This window comes from Cynoglossus semilaevis, chromosome 5 (genome assembly GCF_000523025.1).
Source record: "Cynoglossus semilaevis isolate Cse_v1.0 chromosome 5, Cse_v1.0, whole genome shotgun sequence".
Classification (NCBI taxonomy): Eukaryota; Metazoa; Chordata; class Actinopteri; order Pleuronectiformes; family Cynoglossidae; genus Cynoglossus; species Cynoglossus semilaevis.
In genome coordinates this window covers 3,799,214-3,815,768 of record NC_024311.1, presented here as the reverse complement: position 1 = coordinate 3,815,768, position 16,555 = coordinate 3,799,214, and the positions used below count along the sequence as shown (strand labels likewise).

Sequence of the window (16,555 nt, the reverse complement as noted above, 5' to 3'; positions counted from 1 at the left end):
AAGCAAAATTTGTCTCTCAAGGCAAATTGCTGCAGATTCTTTTTTTTCACCCTGAAATGCTACTTGTTTTTCAATGACTTGCACCAAAGTATACTTCTTCTTTTTTCTAAATGGTCAGCTCTTGTGATTGGTCAACTATGTACTCGACGTATTGCATCTGTTAAAGCCTTTAACCAGAGTTTTTTCTGATCACCAGTTTATTAGGTGCTGAAGCCACCAGAACAGCAGCATTTCTCTTTTAGACCGATTAAAACAAATAGTGTATATCATTTTGGTAGTAACCTAGAGGGTGAAATGAGATGCACCATGTACTGTTTTCTATGGAAAAGGACGTACAACATTCCCTTAACATTGTAACATAGCAAGCTCTCTGTGCACATAGAACTATATTAGGAAATAAAGCAAAAGAAAATCCAGAAAGATAATCTTAACACTTTCAACCTCAACAACACATAGAAATATACTTATAACCTCTATGACATACATGCTCATCCTTCATTTTAAAAATATAAACAAAACAAAGACATAACTTCACATTATAAAATTACATTTGATGAAATGTTTTAACTAGAGGTCTCACATATCCAAAAACAAAAATTGTAAACCCCTAAACATTTGGGAAAATTTAAAATACAAACACTCCAATGTACAGCAGAAAATATTCCAGCAACTTCTAGACAGACTCATCTGCCTGCAGCTTACTGAGGTTGCTGTGGCATGTTTTTTTTCCTTGTGCATTGATTGGCTAGCTCTTAAACATTATTTTCAACACAAAGGCAAATCACAAATACATACTTATATGTTGGGATGGATATGGAAACCACCAGACACAGGATGCCATTTCTATCTTTATGAAATGGGTTTTATATGAGGGGAGGTTTCTCTCACCCAAAGCCAAATATTTGTAGGGATGGAGTACACAAAAATACACAGAGGTGTAACACAGAGATACAGAGAGCAATGTCAAAAAATCTAAATAATAATAAACTTGCTGCTGAAGCTGAAGACAAAAAATGCTCCTTCTTCACTAATATCACTAGTCCCCATACACTAATAAAACTAATAACAATTCCAAAGTATACACGCCTAAACAAGGCATACCCTTTATAAGAACACAGATAATCAGTGAAATAGCTGCACGTGAAGTAGTGAAAGGGAAAGTTATTTCTTCTCTTCCTTGTTTTCCTCTCCTATTTGGCCTGCAACTTCATCACTGCTCCAATGAGGCATTCTATATTTAGCTGCCTTCACCCAGGCAGGGTCTTTCTACTCCTGTCGATGCCTTGGCTTAGCTCAATCTTCCTCCCTGCCTCTGATGGCTTATCTCTACTGGTTTGCTACGAAGGCTGGATGATTGTTGGTTGTGTTTTGTTTTGTGAGATAAGGGAAAAAGGAGTTGAAGAAACATTGTCTTCATTCAAAAATCTTTCAAGAAAAGAGATGGATGATCAAGATACCTATTAAGGAAGAGAAAAGGGAGACACATATTACAAAATACTGAGGAAAGAGAAGGGTCTGAAGGAACAGGCAGTATGGTGTGCATCGTTGCGCTGTGTATCAGCTTCTAAGATGTCCCCGTGAGAAAAGCTCATGACTTGCCCTGCTGGGCCACACTGTCATAATGTGCGTCAGTGTCCTCATGTGCCTACAGCTTATGAATTAAAAGATAATTCCAAAAATAACGGAATAAATAATTAAATAAGCAAAATGGGATGCTGTTACGAAGCTCTGCAACGCTACACTGCGCTATTCCATTGCTGCTCAACAATACAATATAAAAGACTGTGTGTGGGAGAAAGAATGGGGGAGGAGCACCGCGTCTGTGACTGGCATTTCAAACATCCTCACTGCATAAAATAACATCCTGGGAAGATAATCTGAGAGCATGTGACATTTATTCAGGCTCACGTTTCTGCATTGTGGACAGCCATTCAATGACTGCCTGGTGTCTCAGTACACACACTTACCAGCTTGAGGAAACGGACGTACATCTTCATGTACTGGCTTGGGCCTGAACCTGGACAATCAGCGGTTTTTATTTATCTACCTTTCCTTTATTACTCAAACTTCTTTACTGCTGATATGTTTCTTCGGATTAATGGTGTTTAGGTTTTGTTAACCAAAACCACCTTATGGCCAGACCTAAGTTGTACAGTTTATGTTCCTATAAGATTTTCACATTAGGTGCAACTGAACAGCATAATGCAGAGCACAACAATTGACAGAAATGAAGAATTTTGTCAATCAAAAATCCATTTCATATTCAACAACTCGCACTCTTCCTGACTGGCTGCCAGCCACCAATAAAACAGGAGTAAAAAAAGGGTAATGACAACCAGGTAGCACACAGTAGTTGTGGTGAAAATGCTGTTACTCAGAGGTTTGACTGTTTTTGTCAAACAAAGTGCTGTAGGTTGTCCTTATGGACTTGGTAAGGATTTACCGATTCTGGATTTATTACTTATATCAGTTAGTTGGATATATAAGTCGGTTTGTTATTTGTTTGGTTGTTGTTTATAAGATGGTCACCCATGCTCACATTGGGGTAGTCAAATAAAAAAGTACACGATGGTGATGTTGCCTTTTTGATTTCGTAACACACTAATGTACGAAACAAACTAATATATTATTTAATCGGTAACAAGGCACACATTGAAGCGGAAAGATTTTGTACGAACACATGGATTCACGTGTTGCTAAGGAGATTCATCAGATCAGGCAGCCAACAACATAACACTCATTCTGCTTTCCTTTATGCAGCTTGCTTGTTTTTTATGAATTAGATCAACCTAATATATCCATGACATTTAAATGACACCACAATGGTTTATAACACTCAGGCCCAGATCAGTTCCACACTCCCTATCTTTCCCAGATAAACTATCTAGATAAAGTTAACTAACTACTTTACTCAGAATTATTCTTCTGACCAGCTCAATATTTCCTGTAGGACATTTAGGGTGAAAGACTAATGTTATCAACTTTTTTTTTTTTAAAGTTTAATACAAAAGACACAACCCAGCCTGTGTGCTTTGGTTTATGGAACAGAGACTAAGATCTGTATTAGACAAAGCAATTCGCTGAGCAAAGAATGGTTATAAAGCACAGTGGTATCGACTATAAAGTTACGGGAATACAAGAAGTGCATTGAGCGCATGAAAAACCTCAAGTACAAAGAAACATTAAACGCACACACTGAGTACAGACAGTTCACATTATCCCACCATTGAAGGTTAGATGTGTGGCATGAGATATTTCATTACTGTCCACATACAGGCCATGTCTACTCTTAGTTGCCTATTAACATACCACCTTTGTAAAAATACAAATTAAAGCAACTAAAACTAATAATTTGGGTTACCGACTGCACTTTCTATCCACTAGAAACCAAGAGCAGACTTCTGCAATAATTTTGTATTTCCTGTGTTACAAGATGTCAATTGTCATGTTTAGGAAAGTGGGAAAGTGAACTACTCTGAACACAGCACACCACTGCACACAACGGAATATGACCTCTACTTTTAACCCATCACCAAAGTGAACAGTGGGCAGCTTTAAGTGTGTGGGGACGTTCAGAGCACCTCAGTGGTAACTTGGCAGCTGGTGGACTCTAACCTTCTGGACCCAAGTCAGCAGTCCAAGTCCAAGTCCGAAGAGGAAAGGGGATGTTTATTTATTAACATGCAATTCTGGTCTACCGGAGCAACATCTAAAATAAGTGAACCTCATTCTGGAAGAGAGATCAAGGACTGGACTATAATGGGTGGTTAAGCAGCACCTTTGTCCTGGCTTCCTTATATTTTTGGAAGGTTGTTAAAGACACATTTCTGTCTCTGTGTCAATGGGACCATTAGGAGCACTGCTGCCCTTTGGTTTCTTGCAGTGCAATGTCTAAAATTACATTTTAAAATGGTAATATATGTACACTTTAAAGAATATCTCTATGATAAATACTACTTTATTTCACCACTGAAGTGCTTGAGACGTTGTAGATCAGCCTATGCAGCTTCTACAAACTGCATGTGCAAAGTATGTTAGCCAAACATAAGGAAAATGTTTAATACATTTCCATATGCAGAGAAACACAAGTGCTTTCGACTGAATTACAATGGTAAACTTCACAAACAAATTCAAATGGTAATTGTTTTGATTTACTAAGAATACTGATTGATGCTTACTTTACTTTTGATAAAATCTCTTTTGGTGTTAATATGGATAGAGATTGCTAATTATGGAGTGCCAAATTTTTTTGTTGAAATCTATTTACACTGGGTAGTACATTTGTGGACTAAAATGCTATAAACAACACAGAAATATAGAAAGAAAGGGTTGCTGATAAAGCACTGTCCTCTCTGTTCCACTTAGGGCTCAGTGACAGGTGCTATGCTTTATTCCACTGCTATGCAGGACCTTCTTTCTCTGTAATTCGCCCTGTTTGGTTATGTGAGCCACTGCACTGGAAGGTTGGAGAATACAATGCCAACTAGGGCACAGGTGAATTGAGCTTGAGGTCACTAACATATCCAGAGGAAAAAATGGAACTGAGATCAATGATGAAACTAGAGCTTATCTAGTCTGAATGGAAAACAAAGGAGAGGCGTAAATGTCTGATATCTACACCAGGGCTGAACTCAATGAACCACATCTTGTGGAGGACTTGCACAAAAAAATCTGGAATTTTAATTTACAATTCCAGCCATGGAGCCATGTTGCCAAACGGGGTATTTCACTCTAGACAAGGCCACAGCTGTGAATCAGAGAAAAAAAGATGGGAAAGGAAAGGATTTTCAGAGTTAACACAAATCTTAGTAGATGGGAAAGGAAGACAGACATAATTGTTTGATTTTCAGAGTTAACACAAATCTTAGTAAATATAAGAGCTAACTTTATCCTACACTGTCACAATACACTCATTTATTCACTAATTTAAAAAAAACCAACCCATTTCATTCAAGCAATTATTAAATACATGGCATGACAGCTTCCCCTAAATGTTTTTTTTGTGTGTGTTAGGGATGCAGTGATTGCATTGGTATGTATACCAGTACAGGTATGTATGATACTTATATACACCTGCTGTGCACTGGTCAGCCACGTACTTCACTAGTCATGCCTTAATGGTTATACATGACCACGAGCAGAAACAGCAGGAAAGGAAGCAGAACAAAGAAAAGAGAAGCACTCAGTTAAATCTCTGGTGTCTAATATGAACACATCACTGTCACGCTAAACATGCTGCTAGATTCTCTAGCACACAAATGCTCTTAATGGGAGGGTGGATAAGAATGAGTCACTCTTCCTTCTGGTAGAGAAAAAAAAAGAAAAAATGTGAAAGAGAAGTAAAAATTTGAGGAATATGCTTAAAATATAGTATGTGTAAATATAGTAACTGATTAAACAAGTATTTGCTTGTTGTATTTATTCACCAAAGTATTCTATTACAAATAGAACTAACTATGAGTGGATTCATAAACAATGACCAATACTTGCATTTTTACTCAGTTTTCTTCAACTGTTTTCAAACTCTGGTGACTTATGAGGTGATGAAAACAGTGTCATTAAATTTTGGCTCACAGGTCATAAATGCTACGAGGCAATGCTTAAAATACATGAGCAGACATAGCTGAACTTACTACGCAAGAACGGCAGAACAGACTCTTTCCTGAAGGATTAGTAAAAGCCCTATATAGGTGATAAAAAGCAGACACTACGGGAGAATCAACCTGCTGACTTACGAAAAATGTCTTTGGATGAGGAGTTAAATCCATTAAAAGGCAAACTTCGGCTCCATCAATGAAAACACCAATCTTTTTATTTCATTTTTAACAACAGCCTCTTACTCCATTTATTTTGTATACTGCTCTGCTTGCCTATCTGCACCACTAAGAACACTCAGGGCAAATCAAAAGACCCCAGAGGGGAGCTCATTTAAATTAAGTCATTGTATTTTTTAAAAGTAATTGGGTTGTATCATGACAGATGTGGAAAGATAAAGCACTAAAAGAAATCACTCTGCAGACATGCAGCGATGATACACAAGAGAGGCTTTTAGTCTGAACAGCAGACACGCAACAACAGTCAAATAGTAACATGCACCAGATGCATGAAGCACTTTGAGGCCAAACAGTAGTAACTGAAGATTCTAAACAGCATTGATACAAAAGATATGCTGCTTAGGTTGTTAGGTCAAACATTCACTCAACACTATGACCTCAATATATCAATTGACCTGCTTGTGATATGACATCCCTTTTTGGATGAACTGCTGGTAATTATCAAAAGTCTAGAGGAGCAGAGAACAGAAAAACATAGACAGAGAACCATAAACCTAAAACACAACAATGGCCAATTATTTCAGTTGTCTCTTAGAATCATCGTCTTTCTATCCTAATTCACAGACAAAATAGCTACTGATATTCCATCAAGGTTACAGGTACAACAAGTACATTGGTTTAGGATCCAAATACAATTACATGAGGAAGGAATTTTGGCTTATGGTTGTGCTTTATCATCACTGATGAAATTAAATGAATTTGTTAGGAAATAAATAAATATAAATACATGATGGTGCACTGAATGACTTGCTGGTACAGTAGAGCTGTACTTTGTAAAAGGGTATAAAAGAGAGCAGGATAAAGGGAGGTATAAACTAAATAAGAAACAATTACCTAGCTAGCTAGTAAACGTATAATGGTCAGACATCTCATCTCATCTTACCTATTGTGTGCAGCTGCGTCAGTCATCAACTGCAGCCAACAATAACACGAGTCACTTCACATCCCAGAATCACACCTTTAAATACCGAAACAACTCTGTTATTAACTCTGTAGTTCTGTGTACTGACAAACTTAATGCCGTATGGACCTATGGAATTAAAGAGGTGCACCTACCCCAGGAAAGAAAAATAAACACCAGGGGGAAAAATACATAGTGTACCAAAAACATTAACCAATACAAATGTCTAGTACACTAAAATTGATCAACATCAGTCTTAGTGGTTACACAGAAATTGTGCAAAAACAAATCACTTCTGTCACTATAGCAAGTTCACTGCCACAGAAAACCTCTGTAGACCAAACAGTTAGCCAAATGACCAAGACAACCAACTTAAACTAGTGATGCATCGAAATTGAAATTTTGTCCAAAACTGAAAACACCGAAAGAAATTATTATGCCAGTTATTAGTATCATTGCATTTATGGCTATGACTGTGTACTAAGCCTCAATAAAACCAAGGCACTGTGATTGCATAAATTAATAATTGTCAAACTAATTAATTGTCAAATGTTTAGCAAGGAAATAAAATCAAATGTTGGTCACATAGGTAGTCAGAACAGAGTAGCTTGCACATTATTATTATTTGAGACACTCTTACAGGATTTAACAGAACATATCAGACAACGAGATTGCCTGCCCCTCATCTGGCACACTCCACTCCTTCTGCTGCGCTGTGAGCTTCTCCGTCTCTGCGTCCATAGTGTCCTGTACCATTATCGTGCATAATGATCTTTATATCGCAAATGAAGTACAGTTGTGACGAGTGCAGGAGATCCGAATAGATCTCAGTGAAACGTGTGCTGGCAGACTGTGAAAATAAGTACTACTTTTCCCCTCCTCTTGAAATTTCAGCATCACATGTTTTGTAAATCGCTATCTAGGGGTTTTTCTCAGATATTTTGAAATACCTCCACACCGCTGACATGTTGGTACTTATGGCAAACGGTTTTAACATTTAAACGCTAAGCTGGATATGTATTGCAGATATCCCTAACGCAGTTTTGCCTGGTTAAACAGAAAATTTCAGATGTCTGACAAGCCTGCGCTGGCCTCGGTTTGGTGTTAAATGTACTTTAGGGCCATTTTCATCTGGAGCGTTTAACACATCAACACACTTAAGTAAACTTATTATTGTAATGGAACGGTGGATACATTCAAGCTCAATTCTAGCTTTGTTTTCTTTGCCTAATATTGCACACATATTCACATGCAAGCAGGTACAAACAAACTTATCACTCTACTGTATAAAGAGGTACAACACAGGTTCAGGGAAGAAGGCCAGCAGGACACTGTGGCAGAGGAAGAGTTAAGTCAAATCCCATCTGCTTCCTCAGCTGTTGTGCTGGCTGGTTATTGGCTCCAACCCTAATTCTGCACACGACATTGGCGCACACAGACATAACTACGTGTAACCTTAACAAAACCAATGAGCGGGTATTTTTACATGGCTTTCACAACGCAGTATGCAAGGGGCAGGAGAGCGTTTCTTTCTAACTGGCTTGGAATTAGTTGTGCGCACACACACGTGTGCACAACTACACATATATAGTAGTTGTGCACACACACACACATATATATATATATATATATGCACAACTACACATATATAGCAGTTGTGCACACATTACTCTCTCTCTCTCTCTCTCTATATATATATATATATACGTATATTTATTAATGTTAAACATTCTATGCCCTGTATCTGTATGTTTATTTAAGTAATTTAACTAATGGGACATTATGTATCTAACCTATTGTCTAAGGGGGTCCAACCACAAGCAGCTCTCAAACTCAAAGTATTCTTGTGCAACAAATACCCTGGTAAGATAACCTCTGTTCAGACACTTGCACAAATACTGCATTTAGGTTTTTCTGACAAGATGGTATACAGCTGATCTTTTGATTTAAATTGAAAACAGTGTAAAACAACTTCTATCACAGGTGGATATAAAAAGGGCCTCAGAAGTAAGCAATTGTGTTATGCTTTGATAGCCATGTGATGCTGTTCTGGCCATATACTGCAGCCATGTTCAGGAAATCACAAAAAAAATTCCCCATAGTAGATGAAATGGATATGCAGTATACTCAGAATACATGCCTGGACCCATTCATGCACTCCACAGCTGAACAGCTGCAAAGAATCAAAGGCAATTGGATAGATAAAGGGAGGGGACAACAGTGTGTCCTGCTACAAAAAAGCCTTCATAAAAGAGTGTTTTCACTGGGAGGGGAGATGGTTGTCTGATGAAAAAACACCTGGTTAGGTTGATGTCTGAACCTGCTGCACCCTATTTATTTTGAATTTGCATATAAACACCAAGCGAGATCTACTCTAAGATCTGCTCTGCTAGAATACAATGTGCCGATTTCCAACAGTAAAGTCAATGCAGAATGACTTGTTTATACAGTTAATGTTAATGTGTGTGAGACAAAATAACAGGATAAGACAGAGAGGGGCGTGCAGACTTACAGTGTGTCAGACAACAAGGTCAGACCATCCCATGAGAGGTGTTGGTTTTCTAACAGAGTACAGCTACTTGAAACCAAGGTCACTGCTCTGTAGCTGCGGGAGCAATAGGGGAGTGGGGCCAGACAGGGACGGCTTTGCCACATGGTCTGGGTATAGGTTTGGCATGCTATGCAGGCGACATAGAATTGTAACAGCGTGACTGGTATTGGTTTGGTGTGTATATGTAGGTGTGTGTGTAAATCATATTTATGGCAAAAAAACAAATGAATAAACTATTGACTCAGAGATCCTCAGACATTTGGGACATACTTTCCTGAAATCAGATGCCTTTATGACAAACAAACAAGAATAAGGTCCATTATCACTGCCATTATGGTGAGAAACTGATGAATAGGGACCAAAGATGCTCCGTGTGTGCCAACACATCTTAGGCTGTTCTCGAGTGGTTTCCTTAACCAAAGGCATATTTATTTATGAAAAGAATTGTTTTGGTTTTTTTGGAAATTACTAATTCAAATTTTAAAATTTGGATGATGTATTACAAATATTGATATCAACCTGGTGTACAATTTAACCAACATACTAGTTGAATATGCTGGAAGACACGTCTCTGTGACCTTTCTAATTAAAATATTGTTGCAGAAATTACTTTACATCCCTTACATTAAAAGTTTTGTCCTGGAAAAGTGGTGCCTTCTGTTGAGCGACACAAAGTGCTATTGCTATCCAATCCATAAAACCTATTTTTTAGCCAGTAACCCTAAATACAACTATATTTTTAAACATAATTTGTCTTTAAAAAAAAACACCATAACAATAGAATGAAAGGCTGATGGCTGCAACTGGAGGAGGTTTACTGGATGGACAATCAAAATCAAACAATGTTACAGAGGGAGGGCTTCAATGTTATCTTATCCTCCTCCACCTTGGACAAGGGCCTAGCAGCTCTAAAATTAGCCATCACATCTAAACACAGCCTTTAGTGCAGCAGCCACTCTTTGATGGGAACTTGGCTCATGGCTGACGCTCTGCAAGTACACTAGAGCCCATTTCATAATGCACAGAGATAAAACCAAGACAGTCTAAACAAAACTAAGTCTTTAGATTCACTTGAATTTTGATTTAATTTAGCAGAATATAGTTATCAAGTATGTCTACATTAAAGATCATGACCTAAATATATTGTTTAATAGGGATGTGGATCTGTGGGTATCTCAGGATTCGATTCCGATTCTCAGGGTCGCGATTCGATTAAAAATGGATTTAAACGATTCTCGATTCAAAATGACTACTTAGTGTGTCAATGAGACAGATTACACTATTATACAGTCTGTAATACGAATGTATTGTATTTGAACTTTCAAATAAACTGATTCCAATGATGTAAACACAAAGGTAAACTTCAGACAAAATGATTAAAGGGACAAAAGGGTTGCCTAAATAAAAGCTTAGGCTAGCTGCATTTTCCTCTCTATCATAAAGGTAAGAATTTAGGTCAAATTTATTCTGCGAGCGTTAGCTTCCATTCATCGGCGACAGAGTGAAACATTTCATCATCTGTACCCTCATCTGTAAAACACAAGACTCAAGCTGCCAGTGACGTAGTTAGCGGCGAATGTAACGAAGGCCTGGGTTGCTCCTTTTAACTCTGGGTGGTAGAATGCGATGCATGCATGAGCATCTGTACTGTTTCGAAAAGACTTCACTTTCATTTTGCAAACCTTGCATACTGAATGACATGTCGAGCTGTTCTTCCCCAGGGAGATGATAAAATCCAAAATGAGCCCAGACCTGTGCCTTCAATGAAGATGGGACCGACAGAAATTCTTGGTCCCCCATAGCTCCTGTTCATAGCAAGAGCTGTATGCCAGAAGTTGTGGGCAGAAGCCCATAAGGACATGCAAAGAGAAGAAAGGAATGATAATACAGAGACTATATTTGAAGTTTATGAATCGATTCAGAATTGTAGATGATTAGTATTGTGATTCATTTTTCCCCACCTCTACTGTTTAATTGGGGAAAAACGTATACTTTTATTAAATTTTCCTTTGAGATTTATAGGCAAATTGTGATAGATAAGCCATCATTCTAAGCAAACATGAACAAAGAAGTAAATAAAACTATGGATTGGTCAATCAGCCAAATATTTAACATATTTAATCGAAACACAATGTTCAGGATGTTGATGGAATAAGAAGACTCATGGTGGAATTTGTGACAAAAAGAGACCACCAACAATATTTTAAAGACCACCAACAATATAAAGCAGCAGTGAGGTTAAATGAGACTAACAATCAGGTAGAGATACTGTAGTGTGTGATTATGTGTGTGTGTGTGTGTGTAAACGTGTACTTAACGTTAGTGGAAAAACGTGCCTGGGAAAAAAGAATCCATGACCTCCCAGCAACAACAGAATAAATATCTTGACTAATTTAGCATCCAGTACTAAGGAAAGTCATACACCACTATTTATATCCATCTTTAGGTGACCACACTATTTCCATTAATATTTAGACAGCATGACGTACAGTAGAAAACCAAATGTACATTTGTGAAAAAGAAAGAGTGCCACCACCGTATCAATGCTAAAGTACTTTTATTGCTACAGTGACACAATTTCATACATGGAAGATGTAGAAACAGAAAGTGACAAAGGGACTTCATGCTGCCAGACTTTTGTATATCATGCTGCTGCTAATACTGTGCGCTACTTATCTTTTTTACTCTCACGCCTATTTCAACTCAGTCAGAGTGCAAAGTGGTCTGAACCTCCATTACCCAGAGCACATTTGCCGCCCACTCCCATTCGACAGTGGCCGACTGCCAGGTGGGGATGTGTAGGCATGTGCGTGCAAGCATGTGCTGCACAAAACCTACAAACCAACTCATAACCTGTCAACATTACACAATTTGGACCAGTGTGCAAGATGCCTTTGTAAAATACCATCGAGTTCCTGTACACAATACAGGACGAACCAAAGAGGGAGTTCCGGGAACAACTAAAGAAAATTGCAGCATAGCTCTGCTTTATACCTCCATGAAACTACATGACCTATGGCAGTACTCAAATTCCATGCCATTTATCTTGACATTAGCATGTTCCTCTGCACTGAATCCCACAGTACCTCGCCTGTTCCATGCACACTGACTCGTTCTTTATGGCATCAGTATGCAGCTTGCTTCAGGGGTAGAGGAGGAGCAACAGAGGGGAGAAGGAAGGGATGGTTGGAAAAACAAAGCCTTCATAGTCGCCTCTGCAGACGGGGCAGACCGAGCAGAGCTAGAGGGGGTTAGTTATGTAATGTTGCTAGCAGGGCTCACTTCTCTGTTTAGAGCCGAGGCACACATGAATTGCAACTCAGAATCAGGCAAGGTTTTACAAGTGCTCTAAAAGCAGAGCTATGAAAGAATTAATCTAACAATTCCCATGGCAAATTAAATGCAGAAACTTTGCCTCAGATTCAAATCACCAGACCCTATGTTGATTCTGCCTACCATATAGACGAAGTGTAGGATATAGCAGTTTCTTATTTACAATTCTTATATACAATGCATACAAACAACGACTCTACATGTTTGTGCATTTGTACTGGGATCATGGTGCAGACATTTGTAAATCTGTCTACTCTGGAGGTCAGTTTAACATGATTGCACCTCTTCCATTTAAAGACAAAAAATAAACACAAAAAACCTTTAACTGACTCTCTGAGTTTTTTAACCCATGTATTAGAATCTCCCACTAACTGAATCATTTGGAAAATAAATTCAAGTTAGGATATGTGTTTGCCTGTGTGCATCTTCAGCCCTCATAAACAAAACTACAATACACATGTATTTCACTCTTGGCACCACAAAAAGCTTTTTGATCGGTTTCCTTGGTTTCCACTGACAGTAAGCAGATACTAGCAGCTCAGAGAGGTAAACAACAGCAGCACTTACTGCTGCACAGCTACAGGCACACAGACGCAGAATATAGGTGGGAGGAAAGAAAGAGACTCAGAGGCTGAGAGATGAAAATTGTGCAGTGAAAGAGGTGGGAAGACTGCCGGTCAGTGCACAGTAGACATTTATCAACAGGCTGCTGTTTTTTTCCCATATTTTCTAGCTTTGCAGCCCTCATAAGGAATACTTCTCCTTGGGAAATTTTCATTGGTTTGGATGCCTTTATCAATTGGACAATGATTAAAGCACTATGTATAATTTGCATAACAGACATGTATGCTGTGCATATGATTTGGACACAGGAAAGGCAAAGGCTTCTGTTGGACATATGCTAGTGATGCACTACCAAAGCAATGACCTAGTTTTTACTCAACTACAATGTGAAGAGTAAAGGTTAGACATGCTCTAAGCCCTGTTCTTTAAACATGCATACCAGCAGATAGAGCTCCATTCTGCTGTCTGAACAAACAGTCTTTCACATGACTACCAATAGGCATAGAGTATGTCAGTCATGTGAAGATGGACTTTTCAAATACATGTTAAGACAAGTTAATTTTACATGCTGATTGTATGTTTCGGGATTACGAAGACATTATGTCTTTCAGTCTTGTAGTTTGTGACCACATCATTCTGTTAAGTGCATCAATGTATACAAGTCAAGTCACGCAAATGGTTAAGCAAATCTATGAAAATGCATTCATTTCTTTACAGCTACCATATAATTGAAACAAACCTCTAAAAGCCCTGTTAAACAAATCTGACCACAATCAACATTTTTTTTACCTATATCACAGTACATCAGCTCCAACAATTCAAGAAATGTTTGGACTCTTTTGGAGTCTTACAATCACACGCTTAATATCAAATCACTTTTATAATAATAGAACCACCTATAGTTTCCTTACGGAAACAAATTGTGTCCCTTTTGTGGCATAAACTCTCAAAGGCATCAGTTCCAGGAGGATGTTGCAAAAAGACATATGTAGAGGCCTTGTTACATACCGATTCCATGGCTGTGGGAGAATCTCAGTGGGATAAAACCAACTTGAAAACAACAGTTGCCAGAAAATCCTGAAAGACAAAAGTAACAATAATTATTATTTGTACATCCACTCTGGAACTCGCTGTCATCATTGACTGGGCTGCAAATACATTTTCTGAGTTGAGTTAAAGAATAAGCAGGTTTCCGTGAGGACTTTCTCTTCAATATGCACATACCCATTTTGTTTATATTTACCCAGCACATTAACACCAAAGTCAAATAAAATGAATAAACGCACAGAAAGACAATCATCACAAACACATGCAGTACATGATTTTACATAAACAAGTAATGTCATGTAAACTGAAAAACTATGAAGCTCATTTTACATGGGGGCACTGTAACAGCAAAGAGGCTGTTGCCAACCAAACATTACAACATACCCTGACAAAGCCCAGCCCTTCCCCCAATCCCTTCCCAACTACGAGGACGAGGATTTATCAGGATTTAGAAGGCGAGACCCAGCAGGGTATTTAACGGGGGTCCATTGACAGGCTAAACTCGTAACATTCCAATGACTACTGGTCTCCCCTAACCATCTCCCAGTTTGAAACATTTGTTTCACCAAACTGGTTTTGAGGTTTCACACAGAGACTGAAGACACTAACTGTTTATACAAGCTTTTAGTACTAAAAACACATAGAAAAAAAACAAATCCTGTGTATCCCACAAAATTATATGCATCAAATGCTTATTACTTATTTGTTTGGACAGAGACCATAACAAATTAAAATCATAAAAGTATTTCATCATCCCCATTCTTGCAGCTGTACTCTGTGTAGTCTCTTACTAGCCCACCAGCACAAAAAACAAATTAAAACAAAGTGAAAAAATATAAATAACATTGTAACTTGCACATGTGATGTGTAGTTATCTCGTGTATTATTGCCAATAATGTTCCTGTAATGACTTTTCTATATTCTGTTATATACTGCATTTCCCTGGGTGCCTTGTATGCACCACATGCGCATTATGTTCTGTTTTGTGATTAGGAGCTAGTTGGCTTAGATTATGCAGTAAATGTATGATTAAATTCTGCTCTGAGCAGTCAGTAGGTTTTGGCGCCAAATGAACCAAGTGAAAAAAATAAATTCTCATGGAAGTGCCAATATAAATCTAAATAATAAATGAAAATATGTATCAAAAACTAAGTGGCGGTGTACTCAAACTGCAGTTCAATCTAAACAAACAGATAGTATGATTGGTATGTGTTTAACTTAAACCACTTGATTGATTGATTGATTATCTTATTTTCAAAATCGTGGAAAGCTTGCCAAAATAATCACAGAGCCCTACTTCACAAAGCCAAAATAATCACAGAGCCCTACTTCACAGCTAAATCAATTTAAGCTACAAGACAAAGCAAGTACTACATATGTAGTGTACAAACATATGGATAACTTGTGGTATAAAGCTGCATCTTGACTGTCTCTATAGACTAGACATCCATTTTCAACTGCAACACAAAGTTAACTGTGCTCCTCTGTTACTTCATGCAAGACAACGCTCCTCCTGTGCTCTATGTGATTTGTTTATTCGCCTCCTCCACCGGACATAGAACTTCAATGTATCAAACTACATTGGGGAAAACAACAATAACAAAATGGTTGAGGCTTTTGATTAAAATATTTCCTGGAGCATGATGATGATGATGAGTCTTGGATATACTAAGAATATAACAATGTCTACATTTATGTGGTCGTGAATAATTATCTTCAACATAGAGGATCTATTGCCAATGTTATCCATTACCGGCCAGTGACGTTAATGACAGACCCCATATCAAGTTGAAGCCCTATACCAGATGAATAACATGCAACAGCAGCTCAATATAGCAGCCCAGGTTTGGCCTGCTCTTTACTAAAGCATATGGTATCAGGGCCTATTGTCGTATCCTTCCTAATCACATTTAGTCATCTGCTCTTCAATGCACAAATAGTGGATGTGAAACCTGACACTGGAGAGGATGGGAAGGCAGAAGGAGATGGGCCATGGGGACAAGTAGAGCTCAGGCATTAGATGCACACCAAAACATCTTCTTTCAAAAACATCTACATTATTAATATAAACTGGTCTTCAAAGTAAGGTGATGTAGTGAGCCATTACATTTTTAGTGTTAATGACCATCACAGAAAGAACCATGACAGGACTGTGGTTTTTTTAGAGAACCTTAACAACAATCACATTATGATCAGACAGCGTATCTTAAGGGAAAGTGGTATAAAGTGATATAAAACATCATAAAAGAAGCACATTGAAAAATGAGATAAAAACTAGGGACAAATTGGATGCAGGCATCAGATTAATGTATAAATATAAACTCA

The 16,555-nt window shown here is 38.0% G+C and overlaps 1 long non-coding RNA gene across 2 annotated transcripts in view; it reads right to left on the bottom strand.

Annotated features, from left to right (window-relative positions):
- Positions 1 to 4,816: 4,816 nt before the first annotated feature.
- LOC112487016 (uncharacterized) overlaps positions 4,817 to 16,555 on the bottom strand; it is a 28,126-nt gene continuing 16,387 nt past the window's right edge. Inside the window, exons 2-3 of one of the 2 annotated variants that reach the window (XR_003049706.1) lie at positions 14,192 to 14,260; positions 4,817 to 11,107 (exon numbers count right to left, since the gene is read on the bottom strand). This is a non-coding gene — a long non-coding RNA (uncharacterized LOC112487016). Of the gene's footprint in view, positions 14,261 to 16,555 lie in introns of both variants that reach the window. The other variant, XR_003049705.1, reaches the window with a different exon arrangement.